We start from the raw sequence: 27269 nt of genomic DNA, 5'->3' as shown, positions 1-27269 counted from the left end.
ATGGTGTTCAACGCCGATAAATGCAAGGTTCTCCACCTTGGGGAAAAAAAACCCGCAGCATCCTTATAGGCTCGGCAGTGTTATGTTGGCTAGCACTATGAAAGAAAGAGACTTGGGGGTCATCATTGACCACAAGATGAACATGAGCCTGCAGTGCGATGCTGCGGCTAGTAAAGCGACCAAAACGCTGGCTTGCATCCATAGATGCTTCTCAAGCAAATCTCGGGACGTCATTCTCCCCCTGTACTCGGCCTTAGTGAGGCCGCAGCTGGAGTACTGCGTCCAGTTTTGGGCTCCACAATTCAAAAAGGATGTGGAGAAGCTTGAGAGAGTCCAGAGAAGAGCCACGCGCATGATCAGAGGTCAGGGAAGCAGACCCTACGATGACAGGCTGAGAGCCCTGGGGCTCTTTAGCCTGGAAAAGCGCAGGCTCAGGGGTGATCCTACAAGTTTATCAGGGGTGACCACCAGTATCTGGGGGAACGTTTGTTCACCAGAGTGCCCCAAGGGATGACGAGGTCGAATGGTCACAAACTACTACAAGACTGTTTCAGGCTGGACATAAGGAAGAATTTCTTTACTGTCCGAGCCCCCAAGGTCTGGAACAGCCTGCCACCGGAGGTGGTTCAAGCGCCTTCATTGAACGCCTTCAAGATGAAACTGGATGCTTATCTTGCTGGGATCCTATGACCCCAGCTGACTTCCTGCCCTTTGGGCGGGGGGCTGGACTCGATGATCTTCCGAGGTCCCTTCCAGCCCTAATGTCTATGAACTCTACGTATGGTGTCATGAGGTGATACAGTCACTTGCCAATAAATACTGGTTGATACATGGGGTTTAGCAAAGTTTTATACATGGCCAAAGAGAGAGCCCTAAGAATTTGTGCATCTGCTTTTGTTAGTTATTTTTTTAAAGCTCCCTTTTAGCATATAAACAGGCAAACAGGAAGACAATTCTGAGATTTTTTGTTTTGTTTTTGCCACATCCAAATATCTAGAGTTAGCCTAGAGGATCCTTGTACAGAATAAGTAAACATATATAAAGCAAAATAAATTATATATAAAGTATTGAGAGAACACCACAATGCAAGAAGGATGTTATGTTAAATTGCTCATCCAAGAGGATGACATAACTAATACTGACATAATTTCCAAGCAGCAAAGAAAAACTAGGTCAAATCACATTGACCTATCTAACATAATAAGCCTTTTTTTCAGATTTTTACAATGTAGACCATGTCTGCAGGCATTAATGTCCGCTGTTATCAATGTAGAGTGTTGTCACAGTGTTTTAATGTCTTATAACCATGTTGTGTTAATTAGACCAAAACAATATAGTGTACTTTTGAACTGTTTAAGTTCTAGTTTGGAATCCCTACCTAAGCTGTACTCTTTGGCTTACTAGAGCACAAATGAAAAGCCATTAAACACTTTATGGCCATTGGTGTCCATCTGCACAGTTCAGATTGGCAGGTTACATTTTGATGGCCATTAAAAGTTACATTAATCTTCACAAATTGCTCAGTTCAATTCACTTGATCTATGTTTAAAGAGGGGGGTTCTGCAATTAATTTATCCCATTCAACAAGTCAGCAGAGTGTGCACTTGCTTTGACCTTGCTATAAAAAGTAAGAGCACAGGTGCAGATTTGTACATGCATCTGATACAGACACATATGTGCACATCAATTCCTTCTATCCCTTGCCATTACACTTCCTGGCCTCAACCCTTTATCCAGGCTGTACATAGAAAGTTACAACCAGATTGCTGTCTCAGCATTTTTCTTCCAGTGTCACCTTTTCCCCACGAGCTCTTGTCAAGCTAATATGACTCAATTGTGAGGGAAATACTGCATTTTTCCAGAATGGATTCAGAACTTTCTGGGTGCACAGCTGTCTGACTGAAAGCCCCTAGGAATTTTACTCTCTCTTGCAGGCAGAAAATGCAATTAGCAAGAAGCTGATAATCCTGGTTCATTGCTTTGCTTTGGGGCTAGAGAAGGTGTGGTTGAAAAAAATGGGGATCTATCCCTCTGCCTCTCTGGCCCGATGAGGCAGAAGGAGGAGAGCCTAAGCATCTGGGCCTTCTGCCTTTCTAGCAGCCAGAGTCAGAGAGAAGGGACACAAAGGGTAAGAGCTCTCAACAGCTCTCATGGAAAACTTAACAACAGCTTTTCCAACAGCTTAAAAGTTTCCCCAATTTAAAAAAATGTAGGTTTTGCAGAAATGTTTTCTTTTTGGTTGAAAACCTTTCCAATAGAAAATTCCCAGATGACAGTACTGCAGATTCCTTTGTGGCCAAGACTTGATGACCAGCTGGGGTCAAGTAGGGAGTCCGGATACAGTTCAATATTAAGACGACAGTTTTTATTGAATAAGCAGTGGGAGACAGCTCATGGATAAAAAGTCTAAGAAAGGGAAAAACAGGGAAAGAGAGTTTGGACTGTGTATCAGAGAGACTAGCTGCAGCAGCATATACCAAACCGGAGAGGAACAATGTTGTATAGGATGCATGGATGACCAACCAGACCTATGTTATGGAATGTTTTGTGTCTACATGTAACACTGAAATGGTTCAGAGTGAACCAGTGCAAAATAGTACTTGATTTTTCAGATACACCTTTGAACAATTCCAGGTGAGTCTAAACCAGGTTAATAGGTGCATATGTCTATTCACTTCATATTTAAATTACATTTAAGCCCTTTCAAGTGTTATGCGTGTTCATGCCCTCAGTATCTACTGTTTATACAAAGTGGTACTGCTCCAACAACTAAAAAAATGTTTCTTAGGCCAAAGAGAGATGGACTCTACAGACTAGCTAATTACCATGCTTTTGCAATTCTAGGATTGTCTGCTTGTTCATTCATTCTATCTGTAAAAGAAATTTGTGGGGGAGAACAACTTCAAATTTTATCCCCAATATGGACCACAATTTTTTAAAAACTGAAAAAGTTTTATCCATAGAGAAAATGTCTCCCACATCTGTTCCTGAGTACGTAGAAGAGATAAGAACCATCAGCAAAGGTGATCAGGGAGATTCTGTTTTAGGCCGTGTACATGCATTCGAATAATCTGGGAGAATCTCCCAGGTGTGTTCTCCTGGTACAGAAACTTACCCAGAGCTCCATGTACAGACATTCAAATGATGAGGCCCTGAACAGTGGGGAGCTTGCAGTGCTGACACTGTGTAGCCAGGGGGACGGGCCCTATGATCACATCTAAGTATGCTCTGCAGGTTCCCTTAGTCTGCCTGAGACAGATGGCAACAGTGCATAGGGTAGCCCATGGTCAGCTTGCGTCTCTGCTGCACAACGTGGGACTTGTGAAGACGGAGCTTTCTGCTCCCTGCTGGAGACACAATGTCTCTCTAAGAGGAGGGACGGAGGAGGATGCTGGAGAACTATGTTCTTTTCTGAGAGAACCCAGTGTACAGACATTCTCTCTCCCCCAGGAGAGTGATTTAATCCTGGTTGTTCCCAGGTTATTTCTCCGGAGCTGCCATTTTTACTCAGGGAGAAAAAGCCTGAACATCTGTATTTGTGGTTTCTTATAGCCAGAAGCAGAGGTGACCTGAGCAGGGTGCAGGTCCCAGGACAAATCAGCCCCAGACATGAGGAGGCTGGTGGCAGATTTGGTGGCAGTAGGGGCAAGAGGGTATCGAATGGCTGGAGGTGCCAGATTCAGCAGTGGGGGTGTGTGCCGAGCAGCTGGATGTGAAGCGGCAGCAGCATAGCCTGGCTCTGCGGGGCCCACCAAAGCGTGGGACCCAAGGCAATCACCCTGATTTGCCCCCTCCCTGCCCCCCCAGGGATGGCCCTGGCCAGAAGCAAATGTGCAGCTCTGTGTTGGGGCAGGAGCCATATTTTGTTGATTCTAAATAGGTTGACCCTAGGCTGTACTGCTACCTTTGCGTCCAGTAGAAGCATTTTACTTGTACACGTGAAAAACTTTTCACATGGATTATTACTCCCAGGGGGGTATGAGCTCGTTTTGACATGACTGTACAATGTCACTTGATACTTTTCTTTGAATTTCTTGCATCTTAAGCCAACAGATGATAGAACATGCACAAAGATTAAGTTTTCAGGTGCTGGGGGACAGTGAAAATAAAAGAAGTGTCCTCATTTGGTTTCCTAGCAGCAAAAGTAATCTTGACAGAGTGAATGCAAAGGAAAGTCTGAAGATAGTTGTGATGTGCATGTATAATGCATGACTTAAGTTAAAAGGGTTAAAAGTTGTGGAAAACTGTCAGGACTCTGAAACAAAAGCTTTGATTTTATCCCTTCCCCTCCAGAAAGAAAAGTTTATGTCTATCAATTGCCAACACCTTTCCACAGTCATAAAACTCATCTTAATAAACTAGATAACTTATAAACATATTACTGTAGCAAAACATCTTCATTCCAGTCCACAGCATTATAATGCAAATTCATACCAAACCATGCAGCTTTTCATTTGCTGTCCCACTGAGTTTATAGCACAGCCTTAGCTTTCTCTTAATCCCTTTACTACTTTAAAAAGTGCTTTTCAGATGCAGAGAACTTAACATTTATGTTACAAGAAAGGCCTAATGATACTCCAGGGCCAAATAAACATGCCCTACAGTGTTAGGTTTCAGCTTTTTTTAAAGCTTGTATATATGCCCATGCACAGCCTCAAGGGATGACATAGTAAATAATAACAATAAATAAATATAAAGTAGAAACAAATGGAGAGGAATCACTTTAAATAATTGAGATCTATTTTAGTATATGGAAGTGAGGTAAAAATGAACAACTATTTGGTGCTTTTTGCAACTTCTGTAAAAGTTTGATTCTAGACTATAGCGTTGAGATCTCAAGGATATATAGAATTCCTCAACAGCCTGTTGAAGCTCCAAACAGCATGTATGTATACAAAGAGTGCATAAATAAGCAGATATGGAACAAGAGTGGATAAACTTAAAAGTCTCCAAATGTAAGTTCAAATAACTGTACTGAAATGCTTATTCATAACTTACATGCATTTCTGCATATCCACTTTCTTCTCATTCTAATCTCTGCCTCCTGCCATTCACTCTTTCCTCTAAACCTCTTCAGAGTCTTCTCCCCAACTCTACGCTTCTATTCTAATGAGCTGTTACTCACTTGTCATCCCCAAAGAATATCACTGACGCACCCTCTATCCCTACCCCCTTTCCTCTGGTACTGTTCTGCTGAGGGACTCTGCAAACCAGCACAGTGTTTAATCTGCTCAAAAGCTTCCCCAGGTGCAAGTATCCCAGAATGCATTACCTCTCCTTTCCATCCTACAAAAGCCTTGGAATTCTTTAGACAGGAAATCAGCAGCCAGCCTATCAGAGCACACCAGACATTCTGAGTACTTGAAATCTTGACATGGATTTCAGCAAAGAAAGGAAGTCTGTTCGGAATCAGAAAGGGAGCAACATATCTACAAAATTTAGAACCAAATAAAAGGTTTAGGTTTAGTTCTGCTCAAGATGTGGGAGAAGGTTTAGGTTTTATTTATTGTGACCAAATAGCAGGATGTGCAGCCCCACTATGGATTATTATGCTATTTAATAGCATGCAATTGGTAAACCAGTGATATCTTTTAGGATTCAGTATAAACTTAGTGGCTATTTACAGACAGTCAAATAGGCCGAGGCTGAATTGATTCAATATCTGCAGGTTAGTCTGAGCTGTGTAGATTGAATCAATAAGCAAGTAAACAGACATTCACTTTTGATTACAGAAGTGCAGCCAAATGCCTGCAGTGGCCCAGGCCAGAAGCCAAGGGGGCGCTAGAACACACCCTGCTCTGCTGAAGCAAACATCTTGGGCCAAGGCTAGCCTGCCCACACTGTGAGAAGGGTGGTAGGGGAGGCACAAAGCATCCTGGGGACTAAGTTAACTTGAAGCTGGAGGGGATCTGGGACAGAAGTTTAATAAACCGATTTAACTTAAATCAGTTAAGTTGGATACTACATCCATCCAGGTTTATCTTAAATCTGTTTCAGCAATTTTGAAAGCATTTTATGTGTACTAAATTTCTGTTGTGTTATAGATTTGAACCAGTTTCTGATCACTTACACCAGTTTGTGTGATTTCTGTCCCTAGCCAATGAGAAGAGTGACTATGTCCGTTCTAGAATTTTTGCTGGCTTAGCTTTAGGTTAAAATTCTTTCCTGCAAAGTTTTTTTTAAACTTCAAGCCTGACCTCTACAGGTAGATAACTGAAATAGGTAGTGTCTTATGATTACAAGTTGTGTAAACCATTTCTTAATCTTGCAGCAGGCCAATGTTCCAACTAATTCAAATGCCTTTGAGGAAAATTAAATATTTAAAGGCTTATTTTAAAAATACCAATATTTGCACTGTCACGCTCACTCTATTCCAGGAAATGGATTTTTGCTTAACATGTGCACCCACAATAAATAAGCAATACCATCCAGTTATCTTTTTCTACTCCCTTTTTTGTTCTCTTCCCCCCTGCTTATCTACCACGTATGTGATGCAGCATGTTCTTTCATATCTATAGAAAAAAATGTTACTTTCAAGTCAGTAACATAAGTTGTGTTCTGCAAAATTCATGTTTTTAAATGCCCTGATTGGGGCATTTTTGCTGCCTTTTTTTTTTTTTTAAATCATAACTATTCTAACAAACTATCCTTTGTCCAGTGAATGAGTCCCCTCTGTTCCCACAAACCTACAGCACATGTTGCCATAGTTACTCTGCATGTCTATTTACCACACAAGTGATCAAAGAAAGCAGACAACACTCACATACACATATACATACAAAAACCTTGCCAGACTTCCTACTGAGTTATGTCCAGCCACTAATTAAGTGATATGCTCTCAGCCTATGAACTCCATACATTTGTTTTCTTTATTGTATGGGGTACACAAAAAAGCAGTATTCCCTGAGATAAAGTTTGAAGCAGCTCTTCCTATATGGTTACGATATTTCAGTGTAAGGAAGTATTTTTCTCAGTGAGGAATAAATTAAGAATTAAAAAGGTGTGCTACAAAAACTCGGAAATAAAAACCACATGCTCAAAAGCTAACATCTGTATGAAAAGGGGATGATTTTATATTTTACATGTGCTATCAACTAAACTCTACCCAGTGTGTATTCACTCTGTAAGTCATATGCCATAAAAACTGCATGCCTATATTTATTATAAATAAGAATTGAAAGGGCCTTCTGTGCCTTATGGATTTTGTTTTCACTTTTAATTAGATTTCAAATGTTCCATTAGTAAAATGCACGTCTCTCTGGACTTTTTTTAGTACTAAGAGCCTGATCCTGTCCCGATCCAAGTCAGTGGAGATCATGTCATTGTACTTCAAAATGCATGGAAAAATCAATCTGCTGTCAGAACATTCCTGTGAGCTGAATTATGATATTGGCAGATGTGAAGTCATTATTGTGGCCAACAATGGAGTTTGAGAACAGGGAATATTGATATCCCTGTGCATCTAATTGTCATGGAATAGATTTGGGCAACCTAAAACAGATACCACAGTGCCCTCTCCAGTTTTCAAGTAAATTCTAAGAATAGACATGGAAAATAAATCCAGTCAGAGTGGCCTTGTCAAACACTTGAGGTCTAGCACACAAGATTCTTAAGTAAAGAGTTGATCATTTTTGAGTTTCTTTACCTGTGACCTTTTCTCCCTTAATCAATGGGTTGGACAGAATTTAAGTAGAGAACCTTAGGATTTGTTAGCTAGTAAGGATTTTCTGCTGCTATTTCACAGCTTCTGAAAAACCAGAGTTCACTTTCTTAGCCCTACACACGGTCAGATAGGCTTGTTCTAGTGTAGATGCTTTACATTTTCCAGCCACTGAATACCCAATATACTCCCAAAGATGTGATATACACAGTAGCATGGGCAACTGGTGCCTCTCAAGTCTGGGGGAGCACCAGCAAGGCATGACCAGGGGAGGAGGGTCCCCAAGTGGCCAACTGGTGCCTGGGGTGGGGGGGGTTCCCCAATGGCCAAACAGTGACTGGGGGAGTTCCCCAAAAGCAGGTCTGAGCATGCCAGTGGCATGGAGTCAATTTTAGGGAGGGCGCTAGCGCTCTCTATTCCCCCCTACCAGCCAGAGTGCAGTGCTCCCTGTCAGGAGGGGCACATCCTCGCCCTCCGTGCCCCCCCTACACATCACTAATGCACAGTAGTTGTACGGGGAACTTCGTATTTTCACCACAGAAGTTGCAGTCAGGATATTACTTGTATGACAGCACAGAAATAGCTTTTGCTGAGGTTTCAAATGACCTCCTGATAAAGACTCCTCCTTTTTACCTGCCTCATTTACAAGTCTCTGCACAGCATTCTATACCACCAACCATATTGCTATCCTGCTAGTTCACTTAGACTGCTGGCTGGGCACAATTGTAAAGTAGGTTGAATCTTATCAGCTCAACAGGCTGCATATTACATTTCTATGGAGAACTGCTCTTCTACTAGGGAAGTCAGTTTCATTGCTCTCTTCTGAGGACAGGCACTATTGTTCACTATCTGTAACATGCCTTTGGGCTGCACCATTCATCTGCACAATGTATAGTTGCATTTCAATGCTGATGACACTTTCCTGTTTGATGGTTAACCCTAAAAATCCAAGCAATACTGCAATTTGTGATGACAAGTTGTGCAACAGTTATATAAGACCTACCATTTCCTGAATGTGCCTTTTTGTTAGATATTTTAAAAATAGAGACAAGCCCATTTCACAACTCCTTTTTCATGATGTGTGCTTTTTTATTTTGAATTGATTTCCAGTGATTGTATTTGACAGGTTATCAAGATTTTCAATTACCTTGTTAAAAGACTATATCAATCCCTATCATGATGTAGTATATGTCCTTTCAATTCTAGATTACTAGCTCACTCGATTTTGTTCAAACACTTGTAGTAAATTCTGACTGTGTCCTCTGCCAAACTGAAAAAGTTTATAAATATATAAATAATAAAATACAGAAATCCTCTGAGAACTTCAGTTGTACACCTGAAGGTTTTGAATTACACTTTGACTCTTGGGAGCCTCTGCAAAAAAATTAAACCACTTCATTAATTGACAAGTCCACCTAAGTGAAGAAGCAATCTGATCAGAGACACCCCCCCCCCCCCCGTTATGATTTCCAAATCTTACAGGGGGCTCTCGTCTCTGGGGTGGGGGGGGGGGCTGAGTCCCCCCCATAAGAGCTCCCACTTAATTTGCACCCTGTACACCTAGTATAAGTGAGAACTAACTGCTAAAAATATATAGTTGCAAATCTTCAATGAAAGTAGTTGCTCTGTTATTGGGATATCAAATTAGCTTTCAGTTATACAAGGAATAACTGCATTGAAATTAAATGGCCCACAACATTGTAAAATGCTTATCCACTCCACTTTATGGGTTCAGCTTCCCAGAGTATACTGCTGATTCAAAGGAAGTGAAAGAAGGGAGACATCTGTCGGATCAAGACGGGCATTACCAAAGGAGGCAAGACTATCCTATTGCTGTCTGCTTTTCCCCTATTCCTTTTACTTAGAAGACATCAAGGAACTTTTTCATTTTCTCACTTGATATTCACCCTTTAAAAAGTTATTATTTTCTGACCTATTTGTCTGCCTCTTCCTTTCATTGAACTGTGCACCCTCTCATACACACACGCAAATGTGCTTTGTAAACATGCTATAAATATAAGCATCCTAGAAAGGCGTTATTCATCCAGTGGTAACAGTTTTGTAGCTAGCATTTTGTTGTGCTGTATGTCATTTTTTGTCACTGCTTTAACACCACTTTTTGCTAAGTGGAGTTGGGTGGGGGAAAGATCTGACCAAGTGCAAATGATGCAGTATATACTTTAGTTTTCATTTGCATGGTGACAAGAAATCTCTCAATCAGTGACTTTTAAGAAGGGACAAATGGATTTTTGCCCACAAAAACTGCTCCCCTCCTTATGGCAGACTAGACTAAAATACTTAAAATTCCCACCTTGTTTTGAAAAAAAAAAAAAAAAAAAAAAAAAAAAAAAATCAGGAAAAAATGCTTCACTTGTACTGCAGGTGCAAACTTCTTTCCATCTCCCCCTCCTCCCCCACCAAGCCCTACGGACTATAGAAACTTCCTTGAATATCACTCGCACAAAGAAACCAGAATGCTTTTCTCAAATGCTTTTCTCAGATAAACCATTCATCTATTGTTTTATAGGTAGCCAAAGTATTGCTCTTAAGATTATTTTTATGTTGATTTGCAAGGGTCTTCCAGCTGAAACTGGTTTAGTTTTAAGATATAGCTCTGTCAGTGCTCTGCCCTCCCTCAGTCCTTTTCTAACTGCGTATTTTTGTTGTAAAACTATATACCATGAATGATGAAAACATTTCCCACTGTGAACTTGAACTATGGGAATACGAGTTGAATGTGGGGGGCAGAGGAGAGAGCTGGTTTTGTCTATTCAGGTAGACAGCAAGCTTTAAAAAATCCTATTTGAATACTCACTGGTTTTCTAGGTAATTTTATTCAGTGCTAAAGTACTTTTTAAAAACTGTAAGATGACTTGAGACCAATATATTTTAAAGCTATTGAAAAATGTAAGTGGCATGTAAGAGTGTTACGCATGGTTAAATAAATCAGCCCTGCACGGTACTGACACATCTACAATTATACCCACAAGTTTTCTCAGCATACGTATCATAAATGAAGCTGTGAGAGAGCCTCCATAATACAGTCAAGCCATGGCAAACAAGAATTGATTAGCATATCCTACAAACAGCTTTCATGCACTTAGAAACCCTGAATCACACAATGACTCACATGACATCACTTAATACCAGCAAAATCAAACTGAAAGTAAAAACTCTTGTTCAGTTAATTTTAACCTTCCCTTTAAAAAACAAATGCAGGGCTTCAGGCTAAAAACCTGAACTCTGCAAAGGTTATCTAGCAAGCAAAGGTTTACAGAGCAACCCAGCCTTTTCCCTTCTCCTCAGCCTTTTGAAACCTCTGAATGCTTTGCAGCCTGTTTCTTACCTGCCTCATGTTTAGAATTCCATTATCCATCCAGCAGGGAACAATCTGCTTTCAAACTTACGGTGCAGTTTCAGAGTAAAAACACAAATCCGTCAAGTTCCCCAGTACAAACAAGCTGGTAAGTTTTTCTCTCTCATTTCCTTTTATCTTTTTTTCTGTGGAGAGTCTTCCTAAAACAATGTCAAGTTTCTAAACCTTTTCTCCTAGCCTATTAAAAAGTCAGGAGTAGGGAGGCAACTGTCCGCTTAGCTCTAATTTCAAATCACAGCTCAGAGATGTAGTAGTTGGCTGAATTAGGCCATGAAATAGCCTCACCAATCAGGATAAAGGGGAGGGAGATAGAGCACATAAAGGCTGCCTACATGAGGATTAGGAAAGCTTTCAAGGATTTAAAAGACTGGAAACAGCTGGAAACAGTGTCTAAGGCTACAAAGAGGGAAGTCAATTTGTGGTATAAGAGATTATTTCCATTCTTATCTAACTGCTCTGGGTCTGCTCAAAGCTTATCAGACTCCTGAGACTTAAAAACAAGAAAATGTAAATGCCCAGTAAAACTACTGAAATATCGGAGAGCTGCACAAGCACTTAACCAGGGACGCTGCAGAGTAGCAACGCCCATTCTGTTAAGAACCACAAGTCACTAGCAATATAGGAAACACCGACTTCAAAAGTCCTATCAGATTAGAAGGCATAAGACAGCATGACAGGAAAGGAAAGGAGGCAAAATATGATCAGCAATTTACATGTAGAGCAAATGTGCATCTGCCTCAAGAAACAGAAACCTATGAAAATACGTACAGGAATCTGTAGAAACCAGAAAAGGTTCTGTGATACAATTTCATTTGTCTCACTAACAAACATCTAGCATTAGCATTTAATCTTGATTTTTCTGTTCAGGCAGGATATCAATCTTGCCAGTTTGTTCCAAGCCTAAATTTATACTATACCCTATTTTCTATTGCAGAAGACAATCCAGATTTTTTTAAAAATTGGGGGGTGGAGGGAGGTGGGCAGGTGGGAGTTTCAATCTTTTTCCAATGGGATGAATTTTAGCTGTTCAGTGCCCCATGCGTGTCCCTCATTGTCTTTCTTTAAAATTAACTGAACCTGATTTGTGGCTGCTGTTTTTTTAAGCCAGGAAAATAGAGAAAGCTACAAAACTGTGGATTCACATCCATCCACTCCTGTGCTCTCCCCTACAACCTCCATCCTGCCGTCTCAGTCTTAAAGTCAGTTTAGAAGGCTGCTAGTTTCTCTCTTCCACTCTAAATGGAAATCTGTCTTTTGATCTCAAGGGACAATTGGATAAATCTGATGTCTGAAGAAAAACCTCATCGTGGATTTGCTACAGCAATGAGTATACTGGCAAGGCAAGTAATAGTCACTACCCAAAAGATTCCTATCAAGTCAAGGGATCTATTGTACCGAGCTGCAGGAAATAAAAGTGTTACACTGATATGCTGCTAGTATTTTAATTAAAATATGTTTTAAGCATGTTTCCCTTTACCCTGTGATAGACTTCCTGTACCAAGGCTGTCTATATTGCACAGTTAAGAGTGAAGGATTGGAGGATGTATTCATTTGTTCTTCCATTTACAATAAAATATTGTTTTCATAAGCATACATAAGAAAGGAAGTAATATCATATTTGCCAAATCCTCTCCTATGAACAGAAAATACATGACAAAATTGACGGGTAAGAGGTAGGGAAAAACTCACTTTAAGATACCTTTACATTCCTTAGATTGTAGGTTGGCCATGTGTTTCTGTGATCCCAACATTTCAGCTAAAGCATCCAGGCTGCTTAAACTTGCAGCAAGTGCCAGCAGCCCCTAAAGGACTGCTAGGGCACACTGCATAAGGATAACTGTATAAGGATTAGCTACAGAGGGAATGACTTAGTCATCCTCTAGCGGCCAACTCTAGCAATGTTAGGGACTCTTCACTTAAAAAGCAGCTCCTAAGAGTCTGGTGCATTAATAGAAATGTTTAAATTCTGTAACTGGAAAACTGCCCGTATTCACAGCTCACTATCCAGATCATGCCATCTTAAATGTTTCATACAACTTTTTGCTGTACTAAACCTAGGAGAAATCGCTAAGGAATGCACTCACTGGCTAGGGACAGACCTTCAAAAAGCCAGAGCCCAAATTGATTCAATCTTTGCAGGTTAGTCTAACCTGCCTAGATTGAACCAATTTGCAACTGAACAGACATTCAGGAAATGGAGGCACATGCGCGCAGTGGCTCAGGCCAGAAGCCTGGGGGCACCAGAGCGTGTGCCCTCGACTGCAGAGAAGCTGTCGGGGGGGGGGGGGGAGACCATAGCCAGGCCCTCCCTGTCCCGCTGGCACGGACCTGAGCTGGAGTCCACTGGGCGCATACCCACTTGCTGCTACAGTGGCTAAGGCAGAGGTGCAGCCAGACACTGGCTGGCATGGGCCCCTAAGGCAAAGGGGGCAGGGAGGGGGGTTATCCCCCCCCACTCCCTCAGCACCTGGAGGACTGCAGCTGGGGTCTGCCAGCCCCATCCACTGCCTCTGCTGATTGCTGCCTGTGCAGGGTGAGTAGTGGGATAAGCTCCTTCCCTGTCTCTTCCAATAGATGCCAGAAGGAGGGGAGAAATAACTCTCCCTGCCCCCTCACCTAAGGGGGCCATGCCAGCCAGCTTCTGGCCACACCCCGGCCCCTGCTGCTGAAGCGGCGATGGGGGAGCAACTCCAACAGGGTAGCAACCCCTCACATGGTTTCCTGGGAGCTCAAGCCTCTTCCCAGTGGGGGGTTGCACTGTGGGTGGGCGTGGGGCAGGCAGAGCTGCCGCATACTGTATGGGGCAAGCAGCAGTATCGGTGCTTGGAGGGGTGGCCATAGCCCCCCACCAAAGCACCCTCTAACACCATTGCTGCTTACCCCACACAGTCTGCAGCAGCTCTAACTGCCCCGCAGCTGCCCGCAGTGCAGTTCCCCTGCCCCCACTGGGAAAAGGCTTGCACTCTCCGGAAAACCATGAGGGGCTTTGCCCCCATCACGGTCCCTGCCCCCTTGCTACTCCAGCAGCAGGGGCATATCCAGAGGCTGGCTGGCATTGGGCCCCTTAGGTGTCATGGCTGTCAGACCCTGGCTGCGGTCCCTCAGGGGCAGAAGGGGTGGAGAGGGGGAATAATCCCTCTTCCTGCCCCCTCTGCCTCAGAGGGCCATGCTGGCCAGTGTCTGGCCAGGCCCTTGCCCCTGCCACTGCAGCAGTGAAGTGGGAGCGCCAGGCAGACCCAGCCTGGAATTAAACCACCTCCCTGGCTAGTTCCCTTGAGGCTACTGCCAGGGCCAGCCACATCCCTGCCACTGGAGCAGCGAGTAGAGAAATGCCTGGCAGCAGCTGCTGTGCCCCTGCCTGGCACACCCTGATGGGGTCTGTGCTGATGGGACAGGGGAGGAAGGGGGAAACCTCTTCCCTGCCCCCTTCACCTTAGGGGGCCAGTGTCTGGCCATGCCTCTACCCCTGCTCTGGCTAGGGAGCAGAGGGGCAGGGCCAGCCCTGCTCTCTGGAGCAGACCGCACAGCCGAGCCCAGGGCTACAAAATGCTAGGGGCTATGATTTAACTTGAACCAGGAAGGGGTCTGGGACAGAAGTTTCATAAACCAGTTTGAGCTCAGTCAGTTAAGTCTGATACTACATTCAACCAGGTTTATTTCAAACCAATTTCAGCCATTTTGAAACTGGTTTATGTGCACTGAGCTTCTGTTCTGTTACAGGTTTAAACCAATTTCTGATCACTTAAACCGGTGAGCCAAAAGGTAAAAAAAACATAATGCTACTGTATAATAATCTGAACCCCAGGGAAAAGTAATGTCTGGCAAGAGTGATTTAGCAGTATCCAGACACAGGACAAAATTTACCAAAAACTGGAGAATTATTACACATTCCCTGCAATTTGGTCTCAGCACTGTAACTCAAGGGAGCTTCTGCACACTACCTCCAGCATTTCCCTGGGAATCTTTTTATTCATCTTTGGTTATGTGAGTCATATAAAGGAAGATGAAGAAATGATAAGAACACCTCAAGACAGACAAGTCTTTTAAAATGCCACTCCTAGCACTGAGCTGTATACATATTTTTTCAGAAGACGGGTTCAGTTTTCATGACCAATTTTCTGAAAACCCATGCTTGTTATAAGCAATGAAGAATCATTCCCAACCAAATGCTTTTTCCCACAGCATGTTGTGGAAAGTGTTTCTGCTAACAATCTAAATGTTCTATATGGTTCCCTTTTATCCTCTGTTCAGTTAACTTTCCACATTCAAGGAGAATAGTTTCTGATCCTTTTGTAATTGGCAATACTAAGCTAATGTTTACACTTGGTATACTCAAGTGCAGGGCAGATTTAGAAAATTGGGCTTCTCCAACGTTTCACACAGAATTCTTCAAAGTCTTCTGAAAGGCAGAAGATAAATGGAGATGAGCTTGTCACAAGATCCTGCCTTTGAGCACTGCCAGACACTGAAAAAGATTGAAGGAAGGTTTTGAACTTTGTAGTGAGGTTGTGTTTCAAAGGCTAAAGCAATAGGACTGGATTTGAGGTACTGATATTGCCATGTAGATGCCATTGCCTTTCTCTTGCATGAATATTTCACTTCTGTGTGATACAGAGGTAGGTACGAATTACATGATCTATAGGGGTGTAGAAAGAAAAAAGATTCCACTGTGAGAAGAACTGTTTTGAATCTACTCTGTGTTGCCCATGAAGAGAAGCTACTGTAGATATAAATGAACTAATTTTAAATTACCTAGTCAGGGTACCAATACTAGTGCCTCTACAGTGGCTTGAGTTTCAGTATGGGCTGCCTAAAGCCCTCTATATTTACTTGGGCACTAGCTCCCACTGAAACTTGTGCTGGCTTCCTGCTATCAAGCTAGCTCAGGTATATCTAACTTCTGTTGTCAGAGTACACATACCCTTAGGCAGAGGCAACTTGTAGGGAAGGCATGGGGGGGCCGCTGGCTTCTGCAGGTAGTCACCACTCGCCACTCCCCACCCCGCCAACACCGCTGCCGGCTTCTGTGGGTGGTCACTGCTCGCCACCCTGCCATTGACACCACCGAGACTGCCACCCACAAATTGTGCCCTCCCCGCCCCCAGCCTCAGGAGGCACCAGTCTTTCATGCCTTTAGGGCTAAATACAGACAGTCAAAAAGCCCAAGGCTGAATAGATTCAGTCTTTGCAGGTTACTCCAAGATGCAGAAATTATACAGACAAGCAAGTGAACAGACATTAATTTTTGATTCAGGAAATGCAACCACATGCCTGCAGTGGCTCAGGCCAGAAGCTCTAAAGCTATATGTTCTCAGGAGAGTTTTGGATTTGTGTACCCTGCATCAGCTGAATAAAGGCTATTGGGTTTCTATTTGGTTGGTTTTACTCATCAGGAAAATCTGCAGGAATGGGACTGGGGAAAGTATCTTTGAAAATTGTATGAGGGTACACTTGAAAGTTAGAACAATTTATATAAAGGGAAAACCCAATATTGTTGCAAAGACTGAGACTGCAACAAGATTAATTAGTTAATTTATCCTATCCTGTTTAGATTCAAATATTCCAAAAACAAAAAAAATCTCAGCCAGGCAGAGATTTCATGGTTGAGAAACTGCATGTACTTTTCATGGAAGACTGTCTCACAGATGGAGAAATTCCAGCAAATCCATAATTGACAGTGGTTGCACTGAGTTTTGAAACTAAGTTATCCATGCTCTATAAATTAACCTCACATCTTTTCAGTTTGTCAGTACTATTTTCAGTACTATTTTAATTTAATGGTTTTAGGTGCACAATGGGCAGGCTAAGGTCTCAGCTTCGGACTTAGACAAGTTAAGAGTCACTGTACATCAGCAGGAGCAGCTTGTTGAAGAAATTAATGTTATGTGATGCTAGGCAACCCTGACTATTGTTTTGTGGCAGAGGCTATTTTTATGTTGACAAGCAAAATGTTACATACTTTACAAGTAATGGTGTATACTGTTATCTTATATAATCTAAGCTTTTTGTTCACCATTTGTGGGTGCGGGAGGTAGGGTAGAGAAAGATTCAGATAAAGTTCAGCCAACAGCTTGTATATAATCATATTTTTAATTTTGTTGTGGGACATGCCTAATATTTCACATAAAAGAAATGTCAGATGGATAAAAGTTGATATTTCCTGATCAAAACATGGAACTGATTTTCCAGTATACCAATGAGATATGAACAGGTGGACCAGATACAAAACTATTCTAAAGCTGCTTTACCCAACCACCAGAGATTGAATTTTGCAGAGAAGAATTTTCAAGAGATAAAGATTTATTCCCTGGGAAATAGGAAAAAGGCCAGAGCCTCATTACACCTACCTGATGTCCAGCTGCCATAATAGTACTCAGAGCCAAGAGAAGTAGACATACATTAAATCAGCTTGGACAGATGCATGATAAAGGGAAGACTGTCTCCCTGCTGAGTTGTGATAGACAGGCCAGACTCAAGGATTCAGTCCCATGTCAGAAGGGAGCATCAGAGCTGCACTGCTGACAACAGGGATGAATCTGGCCCAGCACATGGCTTAAAAAGATAACAGACCAAGCTTGAAAAAGTTAAGGTAAGCCATCTCAAGATGTGAAGTTTGTCACACAGGCCACATACAGGCATTAGTTTCTGCTGGGGGAATTGTCACTCTTATAATAGAAGCCACAAATGTACTGGAGTTTGTAAAGTTCCTCCATCAAGGAACATGCTTCTTGCAGAAGAAAAATCTTCTTTCAGTGAGGAAGATCTCTCCAGCAGGAGAGTTTTTCCTGCAGCAAAGAATGCCTGTGTTCTTTCCCTGCTGCTTGACGTCAGAAGTCTGTCTGCTTGCTGACGCCAGTATCCCAGTCTCGAGAGGCAAAGGGAGTGGCTGCTACTTGCTGCCTCCCAGTCCACTAGGGCTGTGTCCATGCCTGATTCCAGGGAAACTTCCTGGCTTTGAAATCACCACCCCACTGCCCAGCTGGGTAGAGTGGGCAGCAAGAGGAAGCTGGCAGATCCCAAGCCCTGGCAGTCCAGGAAGCTGTCCCCATCCCCATATCCCCATGCTTCCAGTTGTAAGTCACAGAGAAATCCTACTGGTAGAAATTAACACTTGTCCATGGCCACAAAGAGATTTCTTTTGATTTTCTAGCTAGCTAATTCATAGGAATAAGGATAGGTCTTTTTTTTTTTCTTTGAACAAATAAGTTATCACTTCAATCCGTTACATTTCAGGATGAAAAAATTCACTCTCCCACCCACTGCCACACTGTTGTGAATTCCTTACAAACAGCTTTTATATTCCTTTCCTGAGTACTAATGAAACTGGCACCTGCAGGAAGACTAAGATATACAATGTACAACAAAAATTTTAATAACTCATGAGGCAACAATAGATATAGAATAGATAAATATAACCTCCAAAAGAATAATAAAAAATATTTAAACTTGAAGGTGAAAATATTCTAAATAGATGGTATTTGTTAGAAAGAAAAGTGCACAGAACTTTAAACCAATATAAATATTTCTGCTTCTGTATAGCTGTAGAAAGTTCACAAAAAATTGCAAAATAGCTCTCTTATTTTTCACTAAAATTTTCCACTACCATTAACAAATAGAGGCTCATATTAAACTGTTTTTATCACCCTAGTTCTATTGAAATGAGTAAAACTATGTTATTTCATGCTGGGTGAAGCTGAGGTCCATACATATATTTAAATATTTTCTGAAATATGAGAATGTTAAAAAAAAGTCCAAGAAATGTAAGTTTTCAAATTATGTTAAAAGTAACAATGAACAAAGAAATTCTCAGAGGATATCTTTGGGAAACTCATCACCCTACAAACATGACTACTCAACCATTTAACTATTCCAGTCCCAGACAGTTTTCTTGCCTTGTTCTAATAGCATTGCATTCTTGTGTCCACAGTGTCAGCACTTTTCCTCAGCACATTGCCTTGTTCCCAACCAGTTTACTTGTTGAAGAGGATATTTCTACTTATGCTGAAGAGGGCCTTTTGAGATGGGCCTGTTTGAGAAGAGCCAAATTTGTGACAGAAAGGAAATAAAGCAGAGTCAAACTCATCCCACCCCAAGGCCAGATCTGGATTGCAGGACTCCTTGGGGTGCTGACAGACATGAAAAAAAAAAAAAAAGAAACAAAAAACCCCACGCTTTTCCAAAAGCAGCAGCACATTAGTTTGCCTTGGCTCTGCAGCCTTTGTACAGATCAGGCACTTCTGTGGGCCTTTTAGACACTTTAAAGCCGATTCAATCAGCTATTAGATAAAAGCACCAAAAAAGCCGCACTAAAGTGTCCAGTCTATACAGATGTTGGGAAAGCCAGGTGCAACTAACATGCTGCTTCTTCTGGGCATGCGCTGATCCTGATGTGGGAGCATGCCATGTTTAAACTAAAGCGCGGTTTATTTTCCATGTCTGCAAGCAGCCACTGCATCCAGATGCAGCAGTAAGGTGAGCAGTGGTGGGATAATCAATGGCAGCAGGGGGTTTACACAGCCATTGCTTGCCACCTGGCACTAGCACACGTGCCCAATGGGACATGGGTATTTAGCCAGCAAGCCCTGCCCCTGGATTCCCAGCCCCTTTATCAGCCACAGGGGCCACATGATATAGCTCTACAGGCTGGCTCTGGCGCACAAGCTGCAAGTCTGACACCACTGCTTTAAAGTAATCATGAACTTATTCCAGATACTCAGCACACCAGAAAGGTTAGGTGTCTAGTCATTACCACCTGCCCTTCAGATGTAGCAGAAATTACCAAATATCTTGGGAATTTTCTCTCTGAAGATTTCTGGGCTATGAAGGGGCAAGCCCCTCCTTTGCCAAGGATTTGTCAGAGGGCAAGAATTGGTGAGAGGGTATTGGAAAGTTGATAGTGTCCAGGTGAGGATGACTGTAACCAGAGATTAATGACATTCTAGCCACCACTTGGTAGACTGGCTCATTGAGGACCATTACTACCACTGGAATTTAAAACATCTAGCGGGCTGCTGTAACTACACCTGGACTGACTCGGGGACTGAGTCAGAGACTGAGTTGGGAGGAAGAAGAAATGACTCTGAATCAACTTCTTCCCCCAGCCCTACGCCAACTGGATCCTGCACCAACTGCAGTTCAGAAAAAACCTGAGGATCTGGAACAAAATATTTTCATTCATGTTTTTTCTTTGGGTTTCATATTTTTAAAGAAAGAGGTAAAAGATTGGTTAGGCTGTACTTTTTATAATGACAGCTAGATGTGCTGATTAAAAATACTTTAAAAAAAAAATCTTTGCAGGATTTTATTACACAAGCACTGTGCTATAAGGTAGATATTTGATCCACTGGACTGCACAGTTTGGGTACAAATCATGTGAATTAAATTAACTACAGGAAGCCTCAGATATTATATTCCCAAATTGTATTGAAATATAATAAATTAAAATAGACTAATAAAAAAGCAGACTATAACGGCTAATAATTTAAATGAAGTCTGATCTCTAACACAAACAAAGATCTAGAGCCCTGCAGAATTTCATGTAAATCACCATTAATTTTCAGTAGCTTTTGTATCTTATTTGTTCATTTTTTAAATTAATTTATGCATGACTACTACTAAATACAGAAAAAAAAGAGAATAGTAAGGTATGTTCCTAATATCTTTAAATTTCCAGTCTTGGCAAACCTCCACAGAGAGTGACAAACAAGTCAAGGGAAAGAAAATATTTAAATTTTTATCAATCTCATTAAATTGAAAAATACCTTATTCCATAGGAATGTGTTACTTCTAATAATGAAAGGTGATGCTAAGCAAATACAGAATCAGACACAGACCTTAGATTGTGCGTTATATAACTTACATGATCACACCCTAAGTTACAGTTTATAGTAAGCATACTTTACGAAATGCTTCTTGGCTGTCCTACAATGTACACACACAAATATTCACATACAAGCACCTGGTTAAGAGCATTAAAAAAAACCTGTAGGATAAACCCATGTTTTTATTCAGTGGTCAAACTGATATAAACTACAACCTTCTCTACAGCCCACTGCAATTTGTATGTCACTGGGCACATGTACATGCACACTTTAATGCTCAGTAGTCTACTCTACTGCACATTAAAGCATCACATCAAAAACAGTGCTAATACACTAATGCACAGTAGAATTAGTCTACTGCACATTAACCATCACTAAAAAGTCATTTGCTTTTTCTACTGTGTGCTAGGGCAACATAATTTACCTTTATGAATTACCTCATATTAGAGGTATGTACTAAACTTCATGCACAGTAGCAAAATAGCATTAATGAACGTCTAGTTGTGCCTTGTATGTCCATCCGGTACAGCTAAATTCTAAACCATTTTAAATGCAAAGATCGTTCAACAAGGTAAAAACTTCCTGTCCAAGGGGTACAGGCACAAGACTGAGTTTTGGAGCAGTAAATTGGTTCTAGGTTGTCTAGTACAAGCCTTTTATGTGCTCTTAGACAAGTTCTTTACTTTCTCTTTCCTTCAATTTCTTCTTTATGAAAGGAGGATATTTTCCCCTTTCCCTAAGACTATTGTGAGGATAAATCTGTTAATGCCTAAAAAGGGCTCTAGGCATTATGGTAACCAAGGCTATGTAAGCCCCTAGATAGAGAAAAGCAGGAGTGGGGAGGGAAGGATTTATCTATGTGGAAAAGAAGAGGCAAAAGCAGCTCCTGCTGAAGGGGCTCTCAGTCCCCCAATTGAAAATGGACATGTTGGAAGAACATTATGAATCCGAGATAATTCAATGAGCAGGTAGATCTACTGCTAGATCCATTTCTGGGAAATCAGGGGTGATAAACACACATTTACATTCCCCCAATGAAGAAAAATAGGTGATATATCTTTGGTTTTTCAATTATACAGGGTTTTTTTTGGTTTGGACTTTTTACTTCTTACAGTTGGTTTAAAATTAATGTTTCTCTAAATAGGGTACCTACTGATATCACTGTTATATGCCACATTAGTGTGATCAGGTCTGTGTAGAAATACAGGTCTTTAGGTCCTTAGACCTGGCATAGGAAAACTCCTCTTAGTATCACTGAGAGTTTGGCTGAATAAACACTTCAGGATTTGGCTCTATAAGATTCTGATATAATCTGTCAGGACCTCAGACTCCCTTCAAAATCCAGTCCTAATTGGTTACAGGGCTACTAATTTTCTTTATTTTTCTCTAGGTACTGCTATCCAGATTCTAAGTACTGATTATCTGGTTTGTTTATAAGGGAAGCGCAACCCAAAGTATTTATGTTCTTGGATTTTAGAAGAGGAAAAACAAAGAATTCAGAAGAAAAATCAGAAGGGCCTTTTTTTTTTTTTTTTTTTTTTTTTTTTAGAAGGGAAACTTTAGTAAAGTAACCCATGAGGATATGGAGAGATACCAAAGCATTAGTCATTCAGTATTATTATAAGTAAATGAGAAACAATGTCACAGAGCATTCCCTATCGTGTGACTATTTGGCATTTTTTTCTTTTTCTTCCCACTAGTAGCACTGTTTAATATTCAAACTTATTTATGTATATGCTTGCTAGAAAAGGAGTTGAAATGTTACCCTTTAAAGCAGCCTCACTGTTAGTAGTGTCCCCAGAGGATCAACTTGGTCTGATCATCTCTCACCCTTATATCTGTGTCAAAGAGACCTCTTCTTAACTTTTAAACTGTTTTCCGATGGTACTTTATGAGCCACTGTCCCCCATTTCATTTAAATACCAGCATATAGTTTAGGCTTATTAGTTTCCATTTTTTTTTTTTTAAACTTTATTTAGGTCACATTTCCAGATGCATTTTCTCTTTAAACCTCTCACCACCCCTACCCCCCTTTTTTTTTTGGTTAACTGGTGCTGGTTATTAAAAGATAATGACTACAAAGATAACATTTCCACAGGTTCCTGGCAAGCCTGTTTTATGCTCCAGCCCTTTGATTGTTATTTTATACACGGTGCTCATATAAAAAAAGATGTGAACTATTGGTTTGTGAAACTATAATGTTTTTATGTGTGGTGCATTATTTTCAGGGAGCTCCAATAAGTTAAAATTGTGAGGGCTGAAGCTGGTAATGACTGCACAGTATGAAAGCAAGCACAGAAATAAAATATAAACCAGCATGTTTTCACTTATGCTTCTCTTTCTTTCCCATTTTATTTGGTCTGCTTCTGACATCTCAGCATCTCAAGTCACAGAAAGTGGCAGGTGCGTGTGCCGTGTATACTGTTCATAATTGCTTGTGTTTGCTTTATTGAAAGAACTAGGCATGCAACCCCCTGTCTCCACTATCCCCAGGTACAGCTGCTCTTCACCAGTAAAGAAAAGCACAGAAGTACCTCATATTTCACATCATGCAACGAGTGCCCAGCATGCCAGGACAACTGCATACAGTTTTAAACCCCAGGACTATATTTCATCTCCTATTCCCACACTCTTTTTTCATGTGTTCTTCAAAGGTTGTGTTCTATTAATAAAATGCTATATCTCCACATCACCACAACTAAATTTGATATACCTCATTTGCATTTAGACAAAGGCTCCTTCCGTGCTTCTCGGGCAGCATAAAGCAGAATTTATGTAAATGCCAATGAGATCCAATGGGACAATCCCATTGGTCCTGATTCTGCATTGTGTGCAGCTCCCCAAATCCCAGTGGACAGTGACACACCTGCCTCATGAGCTTTGTGCTTTATGACATAATAGAGGTAAGTTATGCCCTAAGAGCCCTTGATCCATACAGGAGCATTGGATCAAATTGTGTAGCCATATTAACTGATTGTAATGTCATTTTACTGACTAGTTCTAAGCATAAAGCTCAGAGAGAAATGTATAACTAGTGGTATTCATATCCAATTGAAAATAGAAGTAAAATCAGATGAAGAACTAAGAAGAATTGGCTTTTTAAAAAGTTACTGTCACCAGTTGCTTAGCTACACATTAAGTGCTAAACAGAGTGGAGATTGAGAGCTACAGGTGATTGACAGCCACCTATCCTTCCTGTGCAATTCCTAGGCTCGTTCAATTGAGGAAAGCTACACTGAAACGGACTCATTTGTGGAAAAGAGAGGGAGGCACCTGCGGAAAAAGGCATCTGCTATTTGCAGCCTTTACTCTCTGACACGTCAGACCTCAGTCTCTGGTATTAAGGAATGACACAGCAGGGAAATTCAGTTTCTAAACCCCAAAATAATAGAGCCCTATTCCAGCTTTGAAGCTGCAGAGAGAGTATGTGATGTTCAAGGTGTAGCCATTTCACTACATGCCATTTGGTACTGTGCTGCTCAAGGCATGCTACCTGACAACCTAATTATCCCGAGTTAGTGGTTCTCAACCTTTTTAGATTCAAGGCACCCCACATTAGATTCCCCATGGAAAATGCCAGCTCTTAGCTTGCATCCATTTGACTATGGAAAAATAATAGAGCAATTCTTCTGTTGCAAAGAACTCAGAAATACCACACCAGGTCAGAATGTGACACTGTTGGTTCCTATTTGAAATCTCTGGGTTTATTTTGTTAAATCACTTGTAATTATTTGCACACCCAGAAGTGCCAATATTGTAAAGCACTCCACGGAACCCTTAAAAGGATCTCATGGCACCTTGGGTGGGGCATGGCACCCAGGTTAAGGATCATTGTTCCAGATGCCTGGTCACATAAAACATGTATGGGGCAGCACTGCACTATCTAGCACAGTCAATTAGTAGCACAGACTGGCCCTCTGTCCAAAGTAGCAGAAACTCCCTCTGTGAACTATAACCCTTCTCCATCCCTACCTAAGTTAGGGTACAGACATTCAAAAAACCTGAGTCAGAATTGATTTATCTTATATGGTTTTCTGTAAGCAGCGTAGTTTAGTTTGGCAGCAAACAGAACACATGTTCACCTTTGATGGGAGGGTAAAAATCTTAGATTGGGTTCCACCATTTTTCAACCACTCAGTGTGTGCCAAATTTCTGTACTGCTAAGTGTATAGACCAGTTTCTGATCACCTATGTTGGTAAAAATGTCATGTTGCTTCTTTACTATTCATTCCATCCAGGAAGAGCACAGACCAACTGCAGATGCTTCCTCAGCCTGACAAAGGATTTTTAAACCCGAAAGCTTGCTAAGAAAATTTTTCCAACTATTTAGTTGATTTAATAAAAGCTATCAAATTTACCTAAAGAACCTTGTCTGCCTATGTGCTTAGAACAACACAGCTACAACCTACACCCCTGTACCTGGCCCCAATGCTTCAGCTCCTTTTCCCATCTTTCCTCTGAACAGAGATCTGGTAAGACAGATCGGTCTGGTTTTTGTTGTTGTCTATGCTGTCCTAATTTGCAAATTGCATCCCTCTCCCTGCTTCTTGTTGCACTTCTAAAAAGTCAGTAGCATGAGAAAAACTGAACACACTCCCATGAATTTCTTTTTTGTAGTAGAAATACTAGAGTATATGCTGACATCAATGGAAAGGTAAATGGGCAGAGCAACCAAGGAGCCTGAAGATAGTCAGAAAAGAACTGTAGTTGTATTTTTATGTGGTACAGATAGACAGACACATACGGGATATTTTTTGTGTAATAGCTTGCAATAAAAGATAAGCTGTGGCACTATTTGTAGAGATGGGTATCTGCATCTTACACAGAAGCCTACACTTTAAGATAGATCTAATTATTTACTTGGGATCCTAACGCAAGACACCCTAGAAAACACTGATTTACAGAGGATGGCAGCTCAGGCCCTTAATAATGTTACAGTTTGGCCATCCCAACTCATTAGACTATTCTTAAAATTTCTGCTATGGGCTTTCTTATAGATGCTTTATGGTTGATATGTAAAGAACTGAGAACTATTCATAATAATACAGACCCCCACAACATAATCTAATGCCGATTAATATTTTGGTCTTAAAATATATATATATATTGTACACAAATATATATAAAATGTAAAAGAGCAAGAAAAAAAAACAAATGTTTAATTTAAATGGCAAATATTTTGCTAGGGATTTCCAAATCTTGAATATTTATATAAATTTCTTTTTCTTCCTATGTAGCATTCTCCAACACCATTATTTTAAATATTAGCAAGGTATTTATTGTATATTACATTAAGGAAATATTTCAGTGCGTCAAGCAGCTGCATATCTCTTGATTGGGAGGTTACTATGGTTACTATATAATATTAAAATGAATACCAAGTAGGTAGGCAAAACCTGTGCAACTTGACATAAGAAATATTAGTATCTTTGGAAACATTAATTTATTCTTTTTAATTTTCAAATGCATTTTTTATTTGTTTGCTTTGTTCATTTCTTGCTTTCCTAAATTGTGGCGCTTTGTGCTATTGATAGATTTCAGCAAAGGAAAGGTCTCTAACTACTTGGGTCTTTCAGTAAAAGCAAGGAAGTTAGCTACCTCATTATCTGTTTATAATTATGTCTAAAAATGACTGCTCCCACTATACTGAAATTGTTGTGGGGAGGGCGGCAGTTGTTCAGAGAATTCAATGAATCGTGGAAATGTGTTTACACGGATACAAACCCATTCCACAGAAAGAACTCAACATTAGCATGGCAATGGACCATACAGTTTTTAATAGCTTCAGCCCTTTGTCTTGTATTCAGATAGAGCATTGTGGTCGTCCCAGGTTGCTGATCCAACATTTATTTCAGTTGGTTTACTTTTTTTGCCAATGGGCCTGAAGGTGATATTTAGGAAGCCTACTGTCAGGCATGCAAATTGGGATAAAAATGTGTCACATTAAATCATGACAGTTTAATAACATATTATTTATGGGTAAATGTTTTTATGCACTCCCTCTGAGAAGGGCAAGTTTAAAGGAGTGACCATAAAGACAAGATATTTGGCAATTTTATCCTTGTCAATCTCCTTAATAATTCTACTCAAGGAAAGTTTTAAAATGCCGATTTCATGGTCACTTTGCATTTTATCTAGTAAATTAAAATATCTGAAAGGTGAAAATTTATGAATCTACTCTATTTTTGATCCAAATAAGACAATGTTGCTTTAGAACCAATGCTATTTTGGGAAAGCTTTAACCACAGAGAATCAGATTATCTTCCACTCATTCACTTGATCAGGGATGGAAGCAGATAACACAATTTTGACTTAGTTTATGTTTAGGGACAATCAAAAACTTCTTTTCAAAATGTGACATTACTTCAACTAAAGTCAATGGAAAAACTCTCACTAATTTGAATATGACTAA

The 27269-nt window shown here is 40.8% G+C and overlaps 1 protein-coding gene across 5 annotated transcripts in view; it reads right to left on the bottom strand.

Annotated features, from left to right (window-relative positions):
- The window catches only part of MID1 (midline 1), a 400427-nt gene that overhangs the window by 223384 nt on the left and 149774 nt on the right, over positions 1–27269 (bottom strand). For 2 of the 5 annotated variants that reach the window (XM_019495009.2, XM_019495007.2), the window contains exon 1: positions 11007–11273. The exons of the other annotated variants lie outside the window; for them this stretch is intronic. The gene's annotated coding sequence lies outside the window, so the exon portion shown is untranslated. Of the gene's footprint in view, positions 1–11006; positions 11274–27269 lie in introns of those variants that run through there. 5 annotated transcript variants of the gene reach the window in all.

Source organism: Alligator mississippiensis, chromosome 1 (genome assembly GCF_030867095.1).
Source record: "Alligator mississippiensis isolate rAllMis1 chromosome 1, rAllMis1, whole genome shotgun sequence".
Classification (NCBI taxonomy): Eukaryota; Metazoa; Chordata; order Crocodylia; family Alligatoridae; genus Alligator; species Alligator mississippiensis.
Note: the sequence above shows the minus strand (reverse complement) of the source record. Positions and strands in the feature narration are given on the sequence as shown.